Below are 18,477 nucleotides of genomic sequence, written 5' to 3'. Positions count from 1 at the left end.
TTTTGGAGCCTTTTTTAAATAGTTGATCAAAATTAGCTATCTTCCGGTCCTCTGGTAGCTCTCCTGTCTTTGAGCATAATTTAAACATAACGGTTACATCCTTGCAATTTCTGCATCCACCTACATCGTGGTTGAAGGACTGAACTTCTCACTCACTGGGAATTTATACACTCGAGGTTGCCCAATTTGCCCAAAACACTTACTCATCCGTAATTTGTATAACATCCGTGGCCTCACTTCTCCTTTGTCTCACTTCTATAGATTATTTTCACGAGTAAACACAGAAGCAAAAATCCACTGAAGAACTCCTCTATCTGTTTTGGCTCCATGCGTACATTGGCATTCTGATAATCCAGACAATCAATTGTGTCCCCTGAAATCCTTTTGCTTTTAAAACATCTGTATGATCCCTCACCTTGTCTGTTAGGACAACGTCATGCCACCCTATAACCTTCCTGGTTTCTTTCCTCAATCTTATCTTGCATTTTCTCAACTCCATAAGTACCTGAATTTTTTCCTACCTGCCTGCACCGGTTATGCATCTATTTTTTTTTTCTAAACACAAAGTACACTGCAGATGCTGTGGTCAATCAAGACGTACAAACAAGCTGGATGAACTCAGCAGGTCGGGCATCATCCATTGAAATGAGCGGTCAACGTTTCGGGTTGAGATCCTTCATCAGGACTAAAGCGGGAGGGGGTAGGGGCCCTTTAAAGAAGGTGGGGGAGGGTGGAAAACCAATCAGAGGAAGGATCGAATTCTTGAACATCGAATTCTCCAACTTCCAGTAATTCCCTCCCTCTCCCTTCCCCAACCCACCTTCACTCTGTCTCCTCTTCAAGCTGCCCATCACCTCTCATGACTCTGCCTCCTTCTACTACCCATAGTGCTTTCCCCTTAGATCCCTTCTTCACCTCTCCTGCCTATCCCCTCCCTGCTCCCCCTCCCGCACTCTTTAATATTTCCTCTGATTGGTTTTCCACCCTCCCCCCACCTTCTTTATAGGGCCCCTGCCCCCTCCTTCTTTAATGCTGACAAAGGGTCTCAACCCGAAACGTTGACTGCTCCTTTCAACGGATGCTGCCCAACCTGCTGAGTTCATCCAGCTTTTTTGTACGTATTTTTTTTCTATACCAGGTCCTCAATACCACGGAGTAGAGCCATCGTTCTCCATACTTCCTTTGAATCTGATGGCATTGTGATCACCAGATGCAAACAGTTTCCCTACACAAACTTCTGTTACGTCTGTGCTGTCTCAGTCCCTAATGGGAGATCAAGTGTCACACTTGAGTCTTTGGGACTTCAATGTACTGATTACTGAAACTTTTCTGAGGACATTTGTCAAGTACATGAGTACATCTACAGTATGAGAGTTCCAGTCCGTATGTGGAAGGTTAAAATCAAATTATAACAAATTATGTTTCTTGCAATATTCTCTGGCGTGTACTAATTTGTTCCTCTAAATACCGCAGACGCTTGGGTGGTCTATAAGACAGACCCATTAATATGTTCAAACAAATTTTATTTATCCGATCTAACTATAAAGCCTCACTAGATGAGTTCTCCCATCTGCCTTTACTGCACACTGCCGTGACAGTTTCCCTGAGTAGTGAAACCACCCCTACCCCTTTAATCCCTCACGCTCTGTCATGTCTAAAACAACGGAACCCCAGAATATTGAGCTGCCAGTTCTCTGCAAGCCAGTCTCAATAATGGTGACAACATCATAATGCCATCTGTTGATCCATGACCTAAGCTCATCTGCCTTTCCTTCAATACAATACATCCCGGGAATACATTCAATACATCGGTAAGACCAATGGTCTAATTGTGGACTTCTGATTGGGTAAGATGAGGTCACACACACACCAATCGTCATTAATCAGTCAGCAGTGGAAAGTGTGAGCAACTTCATGTTCCTGTGTGTCAGCATCTCTGAGGATCTATCCAGGGCCCAGCATATCGATGCAGTTACAAAGAATGCACGGCAGACGTTATATTTCATTAGGAGATTGACGAGATTATGGATGTGACCAAAGACTCACAGATTGCTACAGCTGTACCGTAAAAATAGTTCAAACTGGCGGCACATCCCTTGACATGGTGGGGTGGGGGAAGTGGTGAAGCTACTGCACAGGAGCGAAATACTCTGAGGAAAGTTGTCAATTCAGTCAGCTCCATCATGGGCGGTAGCCTCCGTAGCATCCAGGACATCGTCATGGAGCGATGCCTCAAAACGGCGGCATCAGTCATTAGGGATCTGCTTCACCATGGAGATGCCCTCTTCTCATTGGTATCACCAGGAAGGTGGTACAGGAGATTGAGGGCACACACTCAACTAGTCAGGAACCGCTTCCTTCCCTCTGTCATCCCATTTCTGAATTGACATGGAACCCATGAACCTACTTCACTGAATTCATTTTTGCAATACTTATTTAATTTAACTTTCAGTAACAGATACTTATTACAGTTCTTTTTTTCTATTATTAGAAGCAGTGTTGGCTAAACAGCTTTTCTCACACTTGATTTGGTATCGTAACCCCTGATTCGGGAACTGTTTTTAACCTTGACATAAACTGTGGAGTATCACAACCGTGCAGACAGGATAATGCAAGAACACAAATACCACGACCGACAGAAGAGACTTGAAACAGAGCGAATAACTTCTTGCAATACACACAACATGCAGGAGGAACTCAGCGGGCCAGGCAACATCTAGGAATGGAGTCGTATCGAAGAGTTTCGGCCCAAAATGTCGACTGTTCACTCTTTCCCTAGATGCTGTCTGGCCTGCTGAGTTTCTCCAACATTTCGTGTGTGTTGCTCCGGCATCTGCAAAGTTTCTCTTGTTTGCAAGTAACTTCTTGATCACTAATCCAAAACACAGGTAGCGTGTCGATTGGAAATAAAGATCAGAAATAAATATCAGAAGCTGAATTATTCTCAACTTAATTCGCTAAGAATGTTCAGTCTCCGTGTGGGTAGATTCTAACTTTACAGCAGACAGTCAGGCGAGGGTCATTTAGTAGCTACCGGGGAGGGGAATGTGGGGGGGGGGGGGGGTTGCTAATATGTGAAAACTCACAGCGCGATTCTCTGTGTCCACAGGGCGAATTTCAACATACAGACAACCCTCAGAGCAGGGAGCGGCTTCTCTGCTGAAACCAAACAAGCCAGTTCGACTTTCTGCGCTCACCCTCAACTGTGAACAAAGCTAATTTAACACTGTACTTAAATATTCATGTTACAGGGGAAAAACAAAAAAAAAACCGATCATAAAGAAAACGAAGTTCACCAGTGTCTGCAATCTGAATGTCGACTTGTTAGAATTGCGATCAGACTTTGAGAGCTTATACATATATCTGTTTTATATATATATATACCTGTTATAGATACACTATTTAATTAAATAAATATATCTGTGGCATTGTCCTCTGCGACGTTCCGAACGGCAAAATCTTACAGTAGCTCTGTATTCCGAATAGTTTTTCGTGTGTATGTGAGTGACAGGGAGAGAGAGGGGTGAAAGGGAAAAGAGGGAGAGAGATGATTTCCCTGCCCCGTGGCGACATTACGCATATCATTGTCGGTGCGAAAGGCTTTTCTGCCGCGACGGAGTCGAAAACAACTGGAGAATGTTTGCAATTGAAGTCAATCATTTCTTTTAATACATTTGGTCAATAATTCGTTAACTTGAAAATGTTAGAGTTCCCTTCTCCCGCTAAATTCCCTCCCGATCTCGACAGAAGCCGAATCCCGTTGTAAACGTTCCCTGATTCTGGACAATTGGAGACAACACAAACTGTGATGTTGAAACCGGACGGAGTTCAGTGCGGTCCCGGGTGAACGGTGTGCTCACCGTGCGCGGAGATTCCAGTCTGAGCCGCTACACCCGAGATCATTTGGTTATATACTGTCTGTCGCTCATTACAAAAACAATCGCTCTGCACCCACCCGCCCCTCCCCGTTGTGCTCTGCTCCCATCCACCCCCTCTACTTTTCCTCCCGCCCTCCCCTCTCCCCGCTCTCTCTTCCCCATGTACCCCCCGTTCTCTCCTCCCCCTCCCGCTCTCTCCTCATCCCATGCTCTCTCCTCCCCGCTAGACTCTCCTTCCCCTTTCCCTACTCTCCCCTTCCTTCTTTCCCCAAACCCTTCCCCGCTCTCTCGCGCCTTCACCCCTCTTCTTCTCTTTCCTGTCCAGGTACTGCCTGTCTATCCCCTTCGCACCCCTCTTCTCTTTCCCCACTTTCTATCCGCCCCTCCGGGTGAGGTGGGTGTGAGAGTCCCAGGCTGCGGATTTGATCCAGGCCGGGTTCTGGGATGGTCTGAACTCCGCCCTTTGTGTAAGAAAGTCTGCCTGACATGGATAGAGTTTCAGCTCAAACCTCCCTCGCCTGTTCAGGTACAGGGAGGCGCATTTCTACTGAAATTAAAGCAAACACGTTCGACTATATATTTCCACTAACTGGAAAAAAACTGGGAGAGATGTTTGCATTTCCATCCGGACAACTATTGTCACAAGAACCCTCCTCGCCCAGGGTTTCATTCCACACCCCACCGGAAATACTTGTCGAATTTATTTCTCTTAAAAGTCATTTATTCCAAATGGGCAGAAGTTTTACCGAGGGAGGGAGTGATACTCTCACTGAAAATTGTCACATACGTTAAAATGGTCGACAGGGAGGGAAGGACGCACTGATTGAAATGAGCATGGGGGAGGGGGGAGTTGTTTGTCGATTAAAAATGGGAGCCTCACTCCCCACTGTCTTCTAACCTAACTCTCACTAGGCTCATCCCTCAACCCCAACTACTCTGTCTATACCCCTCATGATTTTGTAGACCTGCATCAAATCTCCCCCAAATCTTCTGCGTTCCAAGGAACAAAGTCGTCACCTATTCAATCTTCCCTTATAAATCAGGTCCTCCAATCGCAGCAACATCCTTGTAAATTTTCGTTGTACTCTTTCAAACTTATTTACATCTTTCCTGTGGGTAGGTGACATCAACTGCAAACATACTCCAAATTAGGCCTCATAACTGTCTTATATCATGCAGTCTCCTGTACTGAATACTTTAACTTATGAAGGCCAGTGTGCCAAAGGTTTCTTTACTACCTTATCTAGGTGTGCTGCCACTTTCAATGAATTATGGACCCGTATTCCCGGATGACTTTGTCCTACCGCACCCTTCAGTGCCGAACCCTTCATTGTGTAAGTCCCACCCTGGTTGATCCTACTGAAGCGTAACAGCTCACAAGCCTGCATTAAACTCCATCTGCCATTATCAGACATTTTTACACCTGGCGCAGATCCCGCTGTAAGCTCCGATAGTCTTTCTCGCTGTCAAATACACCCCGAACCTTGGTGTCATCCGCAAATTTGCTGATCCGGATAATCTAATTATCATCGAGTTCATTGATATAGATGACAAACAACAACGGATATCAGCACCGATCCCTCTGGAAATCCACAAGTCGCGGGTCAGAGAGGCAACCATCTGCTACCACTATCTGCCTTCCTCCTCTATGCTAATGTCTACTCCCATTTACTAAGTCAAATTGAATGCCAAGAGAATGAAATTTATTGGTTAACACCCTATGCGGGACCTTGCCTAATGTCTTGCTAAAGTCCATGTAGGCAATATCTAGAGCCTTGCATTCATCAACTTTCCTGGTAACATTCCTTGTAACCTCTTTGAAAAACTCAATAGATTGTCTAGAACACACAAAGTCATGTTGGATATCCGTAATCAGTCCTGTTTATTTAAATACTCCTATATCCAGTCCTTCCAATGTCTTCAGACAACTGATGTCAAGTGCACCGGCCTATAATTTCCTGGTTTAATTTTGGAGCCTTTTTTAAATAGTTGATCAAAATTAGCTATCCTCCGGTCCTCTGGTAGCTCTCCTGTCTTTGAGCATAATTTAAACATAACGGTTACATCCTTGCAATTTCTGCATCCACCTACATCGTGGTTGAAGGACTGAACTTCTCACTCACTGGGAATTTATACACTCGAGGTTGCCCAATTTGCCCAAAACACTTACTCATCCGTAATTTGTATAACATCCGTGGCCTCACTTCTCCTTTGTCTCACTTCTATAGATTATTTTCACGAGTAAACACAGAAGCAAAAATCCACTGAAGAACTCCTCTATCTGTTTTGGCTCCATGCGTACATTGGCATTCTGATAATCCAGACAATCAATTGTGTCCCCTGAAATCCTTTTGCTTTTAAAACATCTGTATGGTCCCTCACCTTGTCTGTTAGGACAACGTCATGCCACCCTATAACCTTCCTGGTTTCTTTCCTCAATCTTATCTTGCATTTTCTCAACTCCATAAGTACCTGAATTTTTTCCTACCTGCCTGCACCGGTTATGCATCTATTTTTTTTTTTCTAAACACAAAGTACACTGCAGATGCTGTGGTCAATCAAGACGTACAAACAAGCTGGATGAACTCAGCAGGTCGGGCATCATCCATTGAAATGAGCGGTCAACGTTTCGGGTTGAGATCCTTCATCAGGACTAAAGCGGGAGGGGGTAGGGGCCCTTTAAAGAAGGTGGGGGAGGGTGGAAAACCAATCAGAGGAAGGATCGAATTCTTGAACACCGAATTCTCCAACTTCCAGTAATTCCCTCCCTCTCCCTTCCCCAACCCACCTTCACTCTGTCTCCTCTTCAAGCTGCCCATCACCTCTCATGACTCTGCCTCCTTCTACTACCCATAGTGCTTTCCCCTTAGATCCCTTCTTCACCTCTCCTGCCTATCCCCTCCCTGCTCCCCCTCCCGCACTCTTTAATATTTCCTCTGATTGGTTTTCCACCCTCCCCCCACCTTCTTTATAGGGCCCCTGCCCCCTCCTTCTTTAATGCTGACAAAGGGTCTCAACCCGAAACGTTGACTGCTCCTTTCAACGGATGCTGCCCAACCTGCTGAGTTCATCCAGCTTTTTTGTACGTATTTTTTTTCTATACCAGGTCCTCAATACCACGGAGTAGAGCCATCGTTCTCCATACTTCCTTTGAATCTGATGGCATTGTGATCACCAGATGCAAACAGTTTCCCTACACAAACTTCTGTTACGTCTGTGCTGTCTCAGTCCCTAATGGGAGATCAAGTGTCACACTTGAGTCTTTGGGACTTCAATGTACTGATTACTGAAACTTTTCTGAGGACATTTGTCAAGTACATGAGTACATCTACAGTATGAGAGTTCCAGTCCGTATGTGGAAGGTTAAAATCAAATTATAACAAATTATGTTTCTTGCAATATTCTCTGGCGTGTACTAATTTGTTCCTCTAAATACCGCAGACGCTTGGGTGGTCTATAAGACAGACCCATTAATATGTTCAAACAAATTTTATTTATCCGATCTAACTATAAAGCCTCACTAGATGAGTTCTCCCATCTGCCTTTACTGCACACTGCCGTGACAGTTTCCCTGAGTAGTGAAACCACCCCTACCCCTTTAATCCCTCACGCTCTGTCATGTCTAAAACAACGGAACCCCAGAATATTGAGCTGCCAGTTCTCTGCAAGCCAGTCTCAATAATGGTGACAACATCATAATGCCATCTGTTGATCCATGACCTAAGCTCATCTGCCTTTCCTTCAATACAATACATCCCGGGAATACATTCAATACATCGGTAAGACCAATGGTGTAATTGTGGACTTCTGATTGGGTAAGATGAGGTCACACACACACCAATCGTCATTAATCAGTCAGCAGTGGAAAGTGTGAGCAACTTCATGTTCCTGTGTGTCAGCATCTCTGAGGATCTATCCAGGGCCCAGCATATCGATGCAGTTACAAAGAATGCACGGCAGACGTTATATTTCATTAGGAGATTGACGAGATTATGGATGTGACCAAAGACTCACAGATTGCTACAGCTGTACCGTAAAAATAGTTCAAACTGGCTGCACATCGCTTGACATGGTGGGGTGGGGGAAGTGGTGAAGCTACTGCACAGGAGCGAAATACTCTGAGGAAAGTTGTCAATTCAGTCAGCTCCATCATGGGCGGTAGCCTCAGGAGCATCCAGGACATCGTCATGGAGCGATGCCTCAAAACGGCGGCATCAGTCATTAGGGATCTGCTTCACCATGGAGATGCCCTCTTCTCATTGGTATCACCAGGAAGGTGGTACAGGAGATTGAGGGCACACACTCAACTAGTCAGGAACCGCTTCCTTCCCTCTGTCATCCCATTTCTGAATTGACATGGAACCCATGAACCTACTTCACTGAATTCATTTTTGCAATACTTATTTAATTTAACTTTCAGTAACAGATACTTATTACAGTTCTTTTTTTCTATTATTAGAAGCAGTGTTGGCTAAACAGCTTTTCTCACACTTGATTTGGTATCGTAACCCCTGATTCGGGAACTGTTTTTAACCTTGACATAAACTGTGGAGTATCACAACCGTGCAGACAGGATAATGCAAGAACGCAAATACCACGACCGACAGAAGAGACTTGAAACAGAGCGAATAACTTCTTGCAATACACACAACATGCAGGAGGAACTCAGCGGGCCAGGCAACATCTAGGAAAGGAGTCGTATCGAAGAGTTTCGGCCCAAAACGTCGACTGTTCACTCTTTCCCTAGATGCTGTCTGGCCTGCTGAGTTTCTCCAACATTTCGTGTGTGTTGCTCCGGCATCTGCAAAGTTTCTCTTGTTTGCAAGTAACTTCTTGATCACTAATCCAAAACACAGGTAGCGTGTCGATTGGAAATAAAGATCAGAAATAAATATCAGAAGCTGAATTATTCTCAACTTAATTCGCTAAGAATGTTCAGTCTCCGTGTGGGTAGATTCTAACTTTACAGCAGACAGTCAGGCGAGGGTCATTTAGTAGCTACCGGGGAGGGGAATGTGGGGGGGGGGGTGGGGTTGCTAATATGTGAAAACTCACAGCGCGATTCTCTGTGTCCACAGGGCGAATTTCAACATACAGACAACTCTCAGAGCAGGGAGCGGCTTCTCTGCTGAAACCAAACAAGCCAGTTCGGCTTTCTGCGCTCACCCTCAACTGTGAACAAAGCTAATTTAACACTGTACTTAAATATTCATGTTACAGGGGAAAAACAAAAAAAAACACCGATCATAAAGAAAACGAAGTTCACCAGTGTCTGCAATCTGAATGTCGACGTTAGAATTGCGATCAGACTTTGAGAGCTTATACATATATCTGTTTTATATATATATATACCTGTTATAGATACACTATTTAATTAAATAAATATATCTGTGGCATTGTCCTCTGCGACGTTCCGAACGGCAAAATCTTACAGTAGCTCTGTATTCCGAATAGTTTTTCGTGTGTATGTGAGTGACAGGGAGAGAGAGGGGTGAAAGGGAAAAGAGGGAGAGAGATGATTTCCCTGCCCCGTGGCGACATTACGCATATCATTGTCGGTGCGAAAGGCTTTTCTGCCGCGACGGAGTCGAAAACAACTGGAGAATGTTTGCAATTGAAGTCAATCATTTCTTTTAATCCATTTGGTCAATAATTCGTTAACTTGAAAATGTTAGAGTTCCCTTCTCCCGCTGAATTCCCTCCCGATCTCGACAGAAGCCGAATCCCGTTGTAAACGTTCCCTGATTCTGGACAATTGGAGACAACACAAACTGTGATGTTGAAACCGGACGGAGTTCAGTGCGGTCCCGGGTGAACGGTGTGCTCACCGTGCGCGGAGATTCCAGTCTGAGCCGCTACACCCGAGATCATTTGGTTATATACTGTCTGTCGCTCATTACAAAAACAATCGCTCTCCACCCACCCGCCCCTCCCCGTTGTGCTCTGCTCCCATCCACCCCCTCTACTTTTCCTCCCGCCCTCCCCTCTCCCCGCTCTCTCTTCCCCATGTACCCCCCCGTTCTCTCCTCCCCCTCCCGCTCTCTCCTCATCCCATGCTCTCTCCTCCCCGCTAGACTCTCCTTCCCCTTTCCCTACTCTCCCCTTCCTTCTTTCCCCAAACCCCTTCCCCGCTCTCTCGCGCCTTCACCCCTCTTCTTCTCTTTCCTGTCCAGGTACTGCCTGTCTATCCCCTTCGCACCCCTCTTCTCTTTCCCCACTTTCTATCCGCCCCTCCGGGTGAGGTGGGTGTGAGAGTCCCAGGCTGCGGATTTGATCCAGGCCGGGTTCTGGGATGGTCTGAACTCCGCCCTTTGTGTAAGAAAGTCTGCCTGACATGGATAGAGTTTCAGCTCAAACCTCCCTCGCCTGTTCAGGTACAGGGAGGCGCATTTCTGCTGAAATTAAAGCAAACACGTTCGACTATATATTTCCACTAACTGGAAAAAAACTGGGAGAGATGTTTGCATTTCCATCCGGACAACTATTGTCACAAGAACCCTCCTCGCCCAGGGTTTCATTCCACACCCCACCGGAAATACTTGTCGAATTTATTTCTCTTAAAAGTCATTTATTCCAAATGGGCAGAAGTTTTACCGAGGGAGGGAGTGATACTCTCACTGAAAATTGTCACATACGTTAAAATGGTCGACAGGGAGGGAAGGACGCACTGATTGAAATGAGCATGGGGGAGGGGGGAGTTGTTTGTCGATTAAAAATGGGAGCCTCACTCCCCACTGTCTTCTAACCTAACTCTCATTAGGCTCATCCCTCAACCCCAACTACTCTGTCTATACCCCTCATGATTTTGTAGACCTGCATCAAATCTCCCCCAAATCTTCTGCGTTCCAAGGAACAAAGTCGTCACCTATTCAATCTTCCCTTATAAATCAGGTCCTCCAATCGCAGCAACATCCTTGTAAATTTTCGTTGTACTCTTTCAAACTTATTTACATCTTTCCTGTGGGTAGGTGACATCAACTGCAAACATACTCCAAATTAGGCCTCATAACTGTCTTATATCATGCAGTCTCCTGTACTGAATACTTTAACTTATGAAGGCCAGTGTGCCAAAGGTTTCTTTACTACCTTATCTAGGTGTGCTGCCACTTTCAATGAATTATGGACCCGTATTCCCGGATGACTTTGTCCTACCGCACCCTTCAGTGCCGAACCCTTCATTGTGTAAGTCCCACCCTGGTTGATCCTACTGAAGCGTAACAGCTCACAAGCCTGCATTAAACTCCATCTGCCATTATCAGACATTTTTACACCTGGCGCAGATCCCGCTGTAAGCTCCGATAGTCTTTCTCGCTGTCAAATACACCCCGAACCTTGGTGTCATCCGCAAATTTGCTGATCCGGATAATCTAATTATCATCGAGATCATTGATATAGATGACAAACAACAACGGATATCAGCACCGATCCCTCTGGAAATCCACAAGTCGCGGGTCAGAGAGGCAACCATCTGCTACCACTATCTGCCTTCCTCCTCTATGCTAATGTCTACTCCCATTTACTAAGTCAAATTGAATGCCAAGAGAATGAAATTTATTGGTCAACACCCTATGCGGGACCTTGCCAAATGTCTTGCTAAAGTCCATGTAGACAATATCTAGAGCCTTGCATTCATCAACTTTCCTGGTAACATTCCTTGTAACCTCTTTGAAAAACTCAATAGATTGTCTAAAACACACAAAGTCATGTTGGATATCCGTAATCAGTCCTGTTTATTTAAATACTCCTATATCCAGTCCTTCCAATGTCAAGTGCACCGGCCTATAATTTCCTGGTTTAATTTTGGAGCCTTTTTTAAATAGTTGAACAAAATTAGCTATCCTCCGGTCCTTTGGTAGCTCTCCTGTCTTTGAGCATAATTTAAACATAACGGTTACATCCTTGCAATTTCTGCATCCACCTACATCGTGGTTGAAGGTCTGAACTTCTCACTCACTGGGAATTTATACACTCGAGGTTGCCCAATTTGCCCAAAACACTTACTCATCCGTAATTTGTATAACATCCGTGGCCTCACTTCTCCTTTGTCTCACTTCTATAGATTATTTTCACGAGTAAACACAGAAGCAAAAATCCACTGAAGAACTCTATCTGTTTTGGCTCCATGCGTACATTGGCATTCTGATAATCCAGACAATCAATTGTGTCCCCTGAAATCCTTTTGCTTTTAAAACATCTGTATGATCCCTCACCTTGTCTGTTAGGACAACGTCATGCCACCCTATAACCTTCCTGGTTTCTTTCCTCAATCTTATCTTGCATTTTCTCAACTCCATAAGTACCTGAATTTTTTCCTACCTGCCTGCACCGGTTATGCATCTATTTTTTTTTTCTAAACACAAAGTACACTGCAGATGCTGTGGTCAATCAAGACGTACAAACAAGCTGGATGAACTCAGCAGGTCGGGCATCATCCATTGAAATGAGCGGTCAACGTTTCGGGTTGAGATCCTTCATCAGGACTAAAGCGGGAGGGGGTAGGGGCCCTTTAAAGAAGGTGGGGGAGGGTGGAAAACCAATCAGAGGAAGGATCGAATTCTCCAACTTCCAGTAATTCCCTCCCTCTCCCTTCCCCAACCCACCTTCACTCTGTCTCCTCTTCAAGCTGCCCATCACCTCTCATGACTCTGCCTCCTTCTACTACCCATAGTGCTTTCCCCTTAGATCCCTTCTTCACCTCTCCTGCCTATCCCCTCCCTGCTCCCCCTCCCGCACTCTTTAATATTTCCTCTGATTGGTTTTCCACCCTCCCCCCACCTTCTTTATAGGGCCCCTGCCCCCTCCTTCTTTAATGCTGACAAAGGGTCTCAACCCGAAACGTTGACTGCTCCTTTCAACGGATGCTGCCCAACCTGCTGAGTTCATCCAGCTTTTTTGTACGTATTTTTTTTCTATACCAGGTCCTCAATACCACGGAGTAGAGCCATCGTTCTCCATACTTCCTTTGAATCTGATGGCATTGTGATCACCAGATGCAAACAGTTTCCCTACACAAACTTCTGTTACGTCTGTCCTGTCTCAGTCCCTAATGGGAGATCAAGTGTCACACTTGAGTCTTTGGGACTTCAATGTACTGATTACTGAAACTTTTCTGAGGACATTTGTCAACTACATGAGTACATCTACAGTATGAGAGTTCCAGTCCGTATGTGGAAGGTTAAAATCAAATTATATCAAATTATGTTTCTTGCAATATTCTCTGGCGTGTACTAATTTGTTCCTCTAAATACCGCAGACGCTTGGGTGGTCTATAAGACAGACCCATTAATATGTTCAAACAAATTTTATTTATCCGATCTAACTATAAAGCCTCACTAGATGAGTTCTCCCATCTGCCTTTACTGCACACTGCCGTGACAGTTTCCCTGAGTAGTGAAACCACCCCTACCCCTTTAATCCCTCACGCTCTGTCATGTCTAAAACAACGGAACCCCAGAATATTGAGCTGCCAGTTCTCTGCAAGCCAGTCTCAATAATGGTGACAACATCATAATGCCATCTGTTGATCCATGACCTAAGCTCATCTGCCTTTCCTTCAATACAATACATCCCGGGAATACATTCAATACATCGGTAAGACCAATGGTCTAATTGTGGACTTCTGATTGGGTAAGATGAGGTCACACACACACCAATCGTCATTAATCAGTCAGCAGTGGAAAGTGTGAGCAACTTCATGTTCCTGTGTGTCAGCATCTCTGAGGATCTATCCAGGGCCCAGCATATCGATGCAGTTACAAAGAATGCACGGCAGACGTTATATTTCATTAGGAGATTGACGAGATTATGGATGTGACCAAAGACTCACAGATTGCTACAGCTGTACCGTAAAAATAGTTCAAACTGGCTGCACATCGCTTGACATGGTGGGGTGGGGGAAGTGGTGAAGCTACTGCACAGGAGCGAAATACTCTGAGGAAAGTTGTCAATTCAGTCAGCTCCATCATGGGCGGTAGCCTCCGTAGCATCCAGGACATCGTCATGGAGCGATGCCTCAAAACGGCGGCATCAGTCATTAGGGATCTGCTTCACCATGGAGATGCCCTCTTCTCATTGGTATCACCAGGAAGGTGGTACAGGAGATTGAGGGCACACACTCAACTAGTCAGGAACCGCTTCCTTCCCTCTGTCATCCCATTTCTGAATTGACATGGAACCCATGAACCTACTTCACTGAATTCATTTTTGCAATACTTATTTAATTTAACTTTCAGTAACAGATACTTATTACAGTTCTTTTTTTCTATTATTAGAAGCAGTGTTGGCTAAACAGCTTTTCTCACACTTGATTTGGTATCGTAACCCCTGATTCGGAACTGTTTTTAACCTTGACATAAACTGTCGAGTATCACAACCGTGCAGACAGGATAATGCAAGAACACAAATACCACGACCGACAGAAGAGACTTGAAACAGAGCGAATAACTTCTTGCAATACACACAACATGCAGGAGGAACTCAGCGGGCCAGGCAACATCTAGGAAAGGAGTCGTATCGAAGAGTTTCGGCCCAAAATGTCGACTGTTCACTCTTTCCCTAGATGCTGTCTGGCCTGCTGAGTTTCTCCAACATTTCGTGTGTGTTGCTCCGGCATCTGCAAAGTTTCTCTTGTTTGCAAGTAACTTCTTGATCACTAATCCAAAACACAGGTAGCGTGTCGATTGGAAATAAAGATCAGAAATAAATATCAGAAGCTGAATTATTCTCAACTTAATTCGCTAAGAATGTTCAGTCTCCGTGTGGGTAGATTCTAACTTTACAGCAGACAGTCAGGCGAGGGTCATTTAGTAGCTACCGGGGAGGGGAATGTGGGGGGGGGGGGGTGGGGTTGCTAATATGTGAAAACTCACAGCGCGATTCTCTGTGTCCACAGGGCGAATTTCAACATACAGACAACCCTCAGAGCAGGGAGCGGCTTCTCTGCTGAAACCAAACAAGCCAGTTCGACTTTCTGCGCTCACCCTCAACTGTGAACAAAGCTAATTTAACACTGTACTTAAATATTCATGTTACAGGGGAAAAACAAAAAAAAAACACCGATCATAAAGAAAACGACGTTCACCAGTGTCTGCAATCTGAATGTCGACGTTAGAATTGCGATCAGACTTTGAGAGCTTATACATATATCTGTTTTATATATATATATACCTGTTATAGATACACTATTTAATTAAATAAATATATCTGTGGCATTGTCCTCTGCGACGTTCCGAACGGCAAAATCTTACAGTAGCTCTGTATTCCGAATAGTTTTTCGTGTGTATGTGAGTGACAGGGAGAGAGAGGGGTGAAAGGGAAAAGAGGGAGAGAGATGATTTCCCTGCCCCGTGGCGACATTACGCATATCATTGTCGGTGCGAAAGGCTTTTCTGCCGCGACGGAGTCGAAAACAACTGGAGAATGTTTGCAATTGAAGTCAATCATTTCTTTTAATCCATTTGGTCAATAATTCGTTAACTTGAAAATGTTAGAGTTCCCTTCTCCCGCTGAATTCCCTCCCGATCTCGACAGAAGCCGAATCCCGTTGTAAACGTTCCCTGATTCTGGACAATTGGAGACAACACAAACTGTGATGTTGAAACCGGACGGAGTTCAGTGCGGTCCCGGGTGAACGGTGTGCTCACCGTGCGCGGAGATTCCAGTCTGAGCCGCTACACCCGAGATCATTTGTTTATATACTGTCTGTCGCTCATTACAAAAACAATCGCTCTCCACCCACCCGCCCCTCCCCGTTGTGCTCTGCTCCCATCCACCCCCTCTACTTTTCCTCCCGCCCTCCCCTCTCCCCGCTCTCTCTTCCCCATGTACCCCCCGTTCTCTCCTCCCCCTCCCGCTCTCTCCTCATCCCATGCTCTCTCCTCCCCGCTAGACTCTCCTTCCCCTTTCCCTACTCTCCCCTTCCTTCTTTCCCCAAACCCTTCCCCGCTCTCTCGCGCCTTCACCCCTCTTCTTCTCTTTCCTGTCCAGGTACTGCCTGTCTATCCCCTTCGCACCCCTCTTCTCTTTCCCCACTTTCTATCCGCCCCTCCGGGTGAGGTGGGTGTGAGAGTCCCAGGCTGCGGATTTGATCCAGGCCGGGTTCTGGGATGGTCTGAACTCCGCCCTTTGTGTAAGAAAGTCTGCCTGACATGGATAGAGTTTCAGCTCAAACCTCCCTCGCCTGTTCAGGTACAGGGAGGCGCATTTCTGCTGAAATTAAAGCAAACACGTTCGACTATATATTTCCACTAACTGGAAAAAAACTGGGAGAGATGTTTGCATTTCCATCCGGACAACTATTGTCACAAGAACCCTCCTCGCCCAGGGTTTCATTCCACACCCCACCGGAAATACTTGTCGAATTTATTTCTCTTAAAAGTCATTTATTCCAAATGGGCAGAAGTTTTACCGAGGGAGGGAGTGATACTCTCACTGAAAATTGTCACATACGTTAAAATGGTCGACAGGGAGGGAAGGACGCACTGATTGAAATGAGCATGGGGGAGGGGGGAGTTGTTTGTCGATTAAAAATGGGAGCCTCACTCCCCACTGTCTTCTAACCTAACTCTCACTAGGCTCATCCCTCAACCCCAACTACTCTGTCTATACCCCTCATGATTTTGTAGACCTGCATCAAATCTCCCCCAAATCTTCTGCGTTCCAAGGAACAAAGTCGTCACCTATTCAATCTTCCCTTATAACTCAGGTCCTCCAATCGCAGCAACATCCTTGTAAATTTTCGTTGTACTCTTTCAAACTTATTTACATCTTTCCTGTGGGTAGGTGACATCAACTGCAAACATACTCCAAATTAGGCCTCATAACTGTCTTATATCATGCAGTCTCCTGTACTGAATACTTTAACTTATGAAGGCCAGTGTGCCAAAGGTTTCTTTACTACCTTATCTAGGTGTGCTGCCACTTTCAATGAATTATGGACCCGTATTCCCGGATGCCTTTGTCCTACCGCACCCTTCAGTGCCGAACCCTTCATTGTGTAAGTCCCACCCTGGTTGATCCTACTGAAGCGTAACAGCTCACAAGCCTGCATTAAACTCCATCTGCCATTATCAGACATTTTTACACCTGTCGCAGATCCCGCTGTAAGCTCCGATAGTCTTTCTCGCTGTCAAATACACCCCGAACCTTGGTGTCATCCGCAAATTTGCTGATCCGGATAATCTAATTATCATCGAGATCATTGATATAGATGACAAACAACAACGGATATCAGCACCGATCCCTCTGGAAATCCACAAGTCGCGGGTCAGAGAGGCAACCATCTGCTACCACTATCTGCCTTCCTCCTCTATGCTAATGTCTACTCCCATTTACTAAGTCAAATTGAATGCCAAGAGAATGAAATTTATTGGTCACCACCCTATGCGGGACCTTGCCAAATGTCTTGCTAAAGTCCATGTAGACAATATCTAGAGCCTTGCATTCATCAACTTTCCTGGTAACATTCCTTGTAACCTCTTTGAAAAACTCAATAGATTGTCTAAAACACACAAAGTCATGTTGGATATCCGTAAACAGTCCTGTTTATTTAAATACTCCTATATCCAGTCCTTCCAATGTCTTCAGACAACTGATGTCAAGTGCACCGGCCTATAATTTCCTGGTTTAATTTTGGAGCCTTTTTTAAATAGTTGAACAAAATTAGCTATCCTCCGGTCCTCTGGTAGCTCTCCTGTCTTTGAGCATAATTTAAACATAACGGTTACATCCTTGCAATTTCTGCATCCACCTACATCGTGGTTGAAGGACTGAACTTCTCACTCACTGGGAATTTATACACTCGAGGTTGCCCAATTTGCCCAAAACACTTACTCATCCGTAATTTGTATAACATCCGTGGCCTCACTTCTCCTTTGTCTCACTTCTATAGATTATTTTCACGAGTAAACACAGAAGCAAAAATCCACTGAAGAACTCCTCTATCTGTTTTGGCTCCATGCGTACATTGGCATTCTGATAATCCAGACAATCAATTGTGTCCCCTGAAATCCTTTTGCTTTTAAAACATCTGTATGATCCCTCACCTTGTCTGTTAGGACAACGTCATGCCACCCTATAACCTTCCTGGTTTCTTTCCTCAATCTTATCTTGCATTTTTTCAACTCCATAAGTACCTGAATTTTTTCCTACCTGCCTGCACCGGTTATGCATCTATTTTTTTTTTTCTAAACACAAAGTACACTGCAGATGCTGTGGTCAATCAAGACGTACAAACAAGCTGGATGAACTCAGCAGGTCGGGCATCATCCATTGAAATGAGCGGTCAACGTTTCGGGTTGAGATCCTTCATCAGGACTAAAGCGGGAGGGGGTAGGGGCCCTTTAAAGAAGGTGGGGGAGGGTGGAAAACCAATCAGAGGAAGGATCGAATTCTTGAACATCGAATTCTCCAACTTCCAGTAATTCCCTCCCTCTCCCTTCCCCAACCCACCTTCACTCTGTCTCCTCTTCAAGCTGCCCATCACCTCTCATGACTCTGCCTCCTTCTACTACCCATAGTGCTTTCCCCTTAGATCCCTTCTTCACCTCTCCTGCCTATCCCCTCCCTGCTCCCCCTCCCGCACTCTTTAATCTTTCCTCTG

The sequence above is a fragment of the Hemitrygon akajei genome, unplaced genomic scaffold (assembly GCF_048418815.1).
Source record: "Hemitrygon akajei unplaced genomic scaffold, sHemAka1.3 Scf000047, whole genome shotgun sequence".
In the NCBI taxonomy this organism is placed as follows: Eukaryota; Metazoa; Chordata; class Chondrichthyes; order Myliobatiformes; family Dasyatidae; genus Hemitrygon; species Hemitrygon akajei.
Note: the sequence above shows the minus strand (reverse complement) of the source record.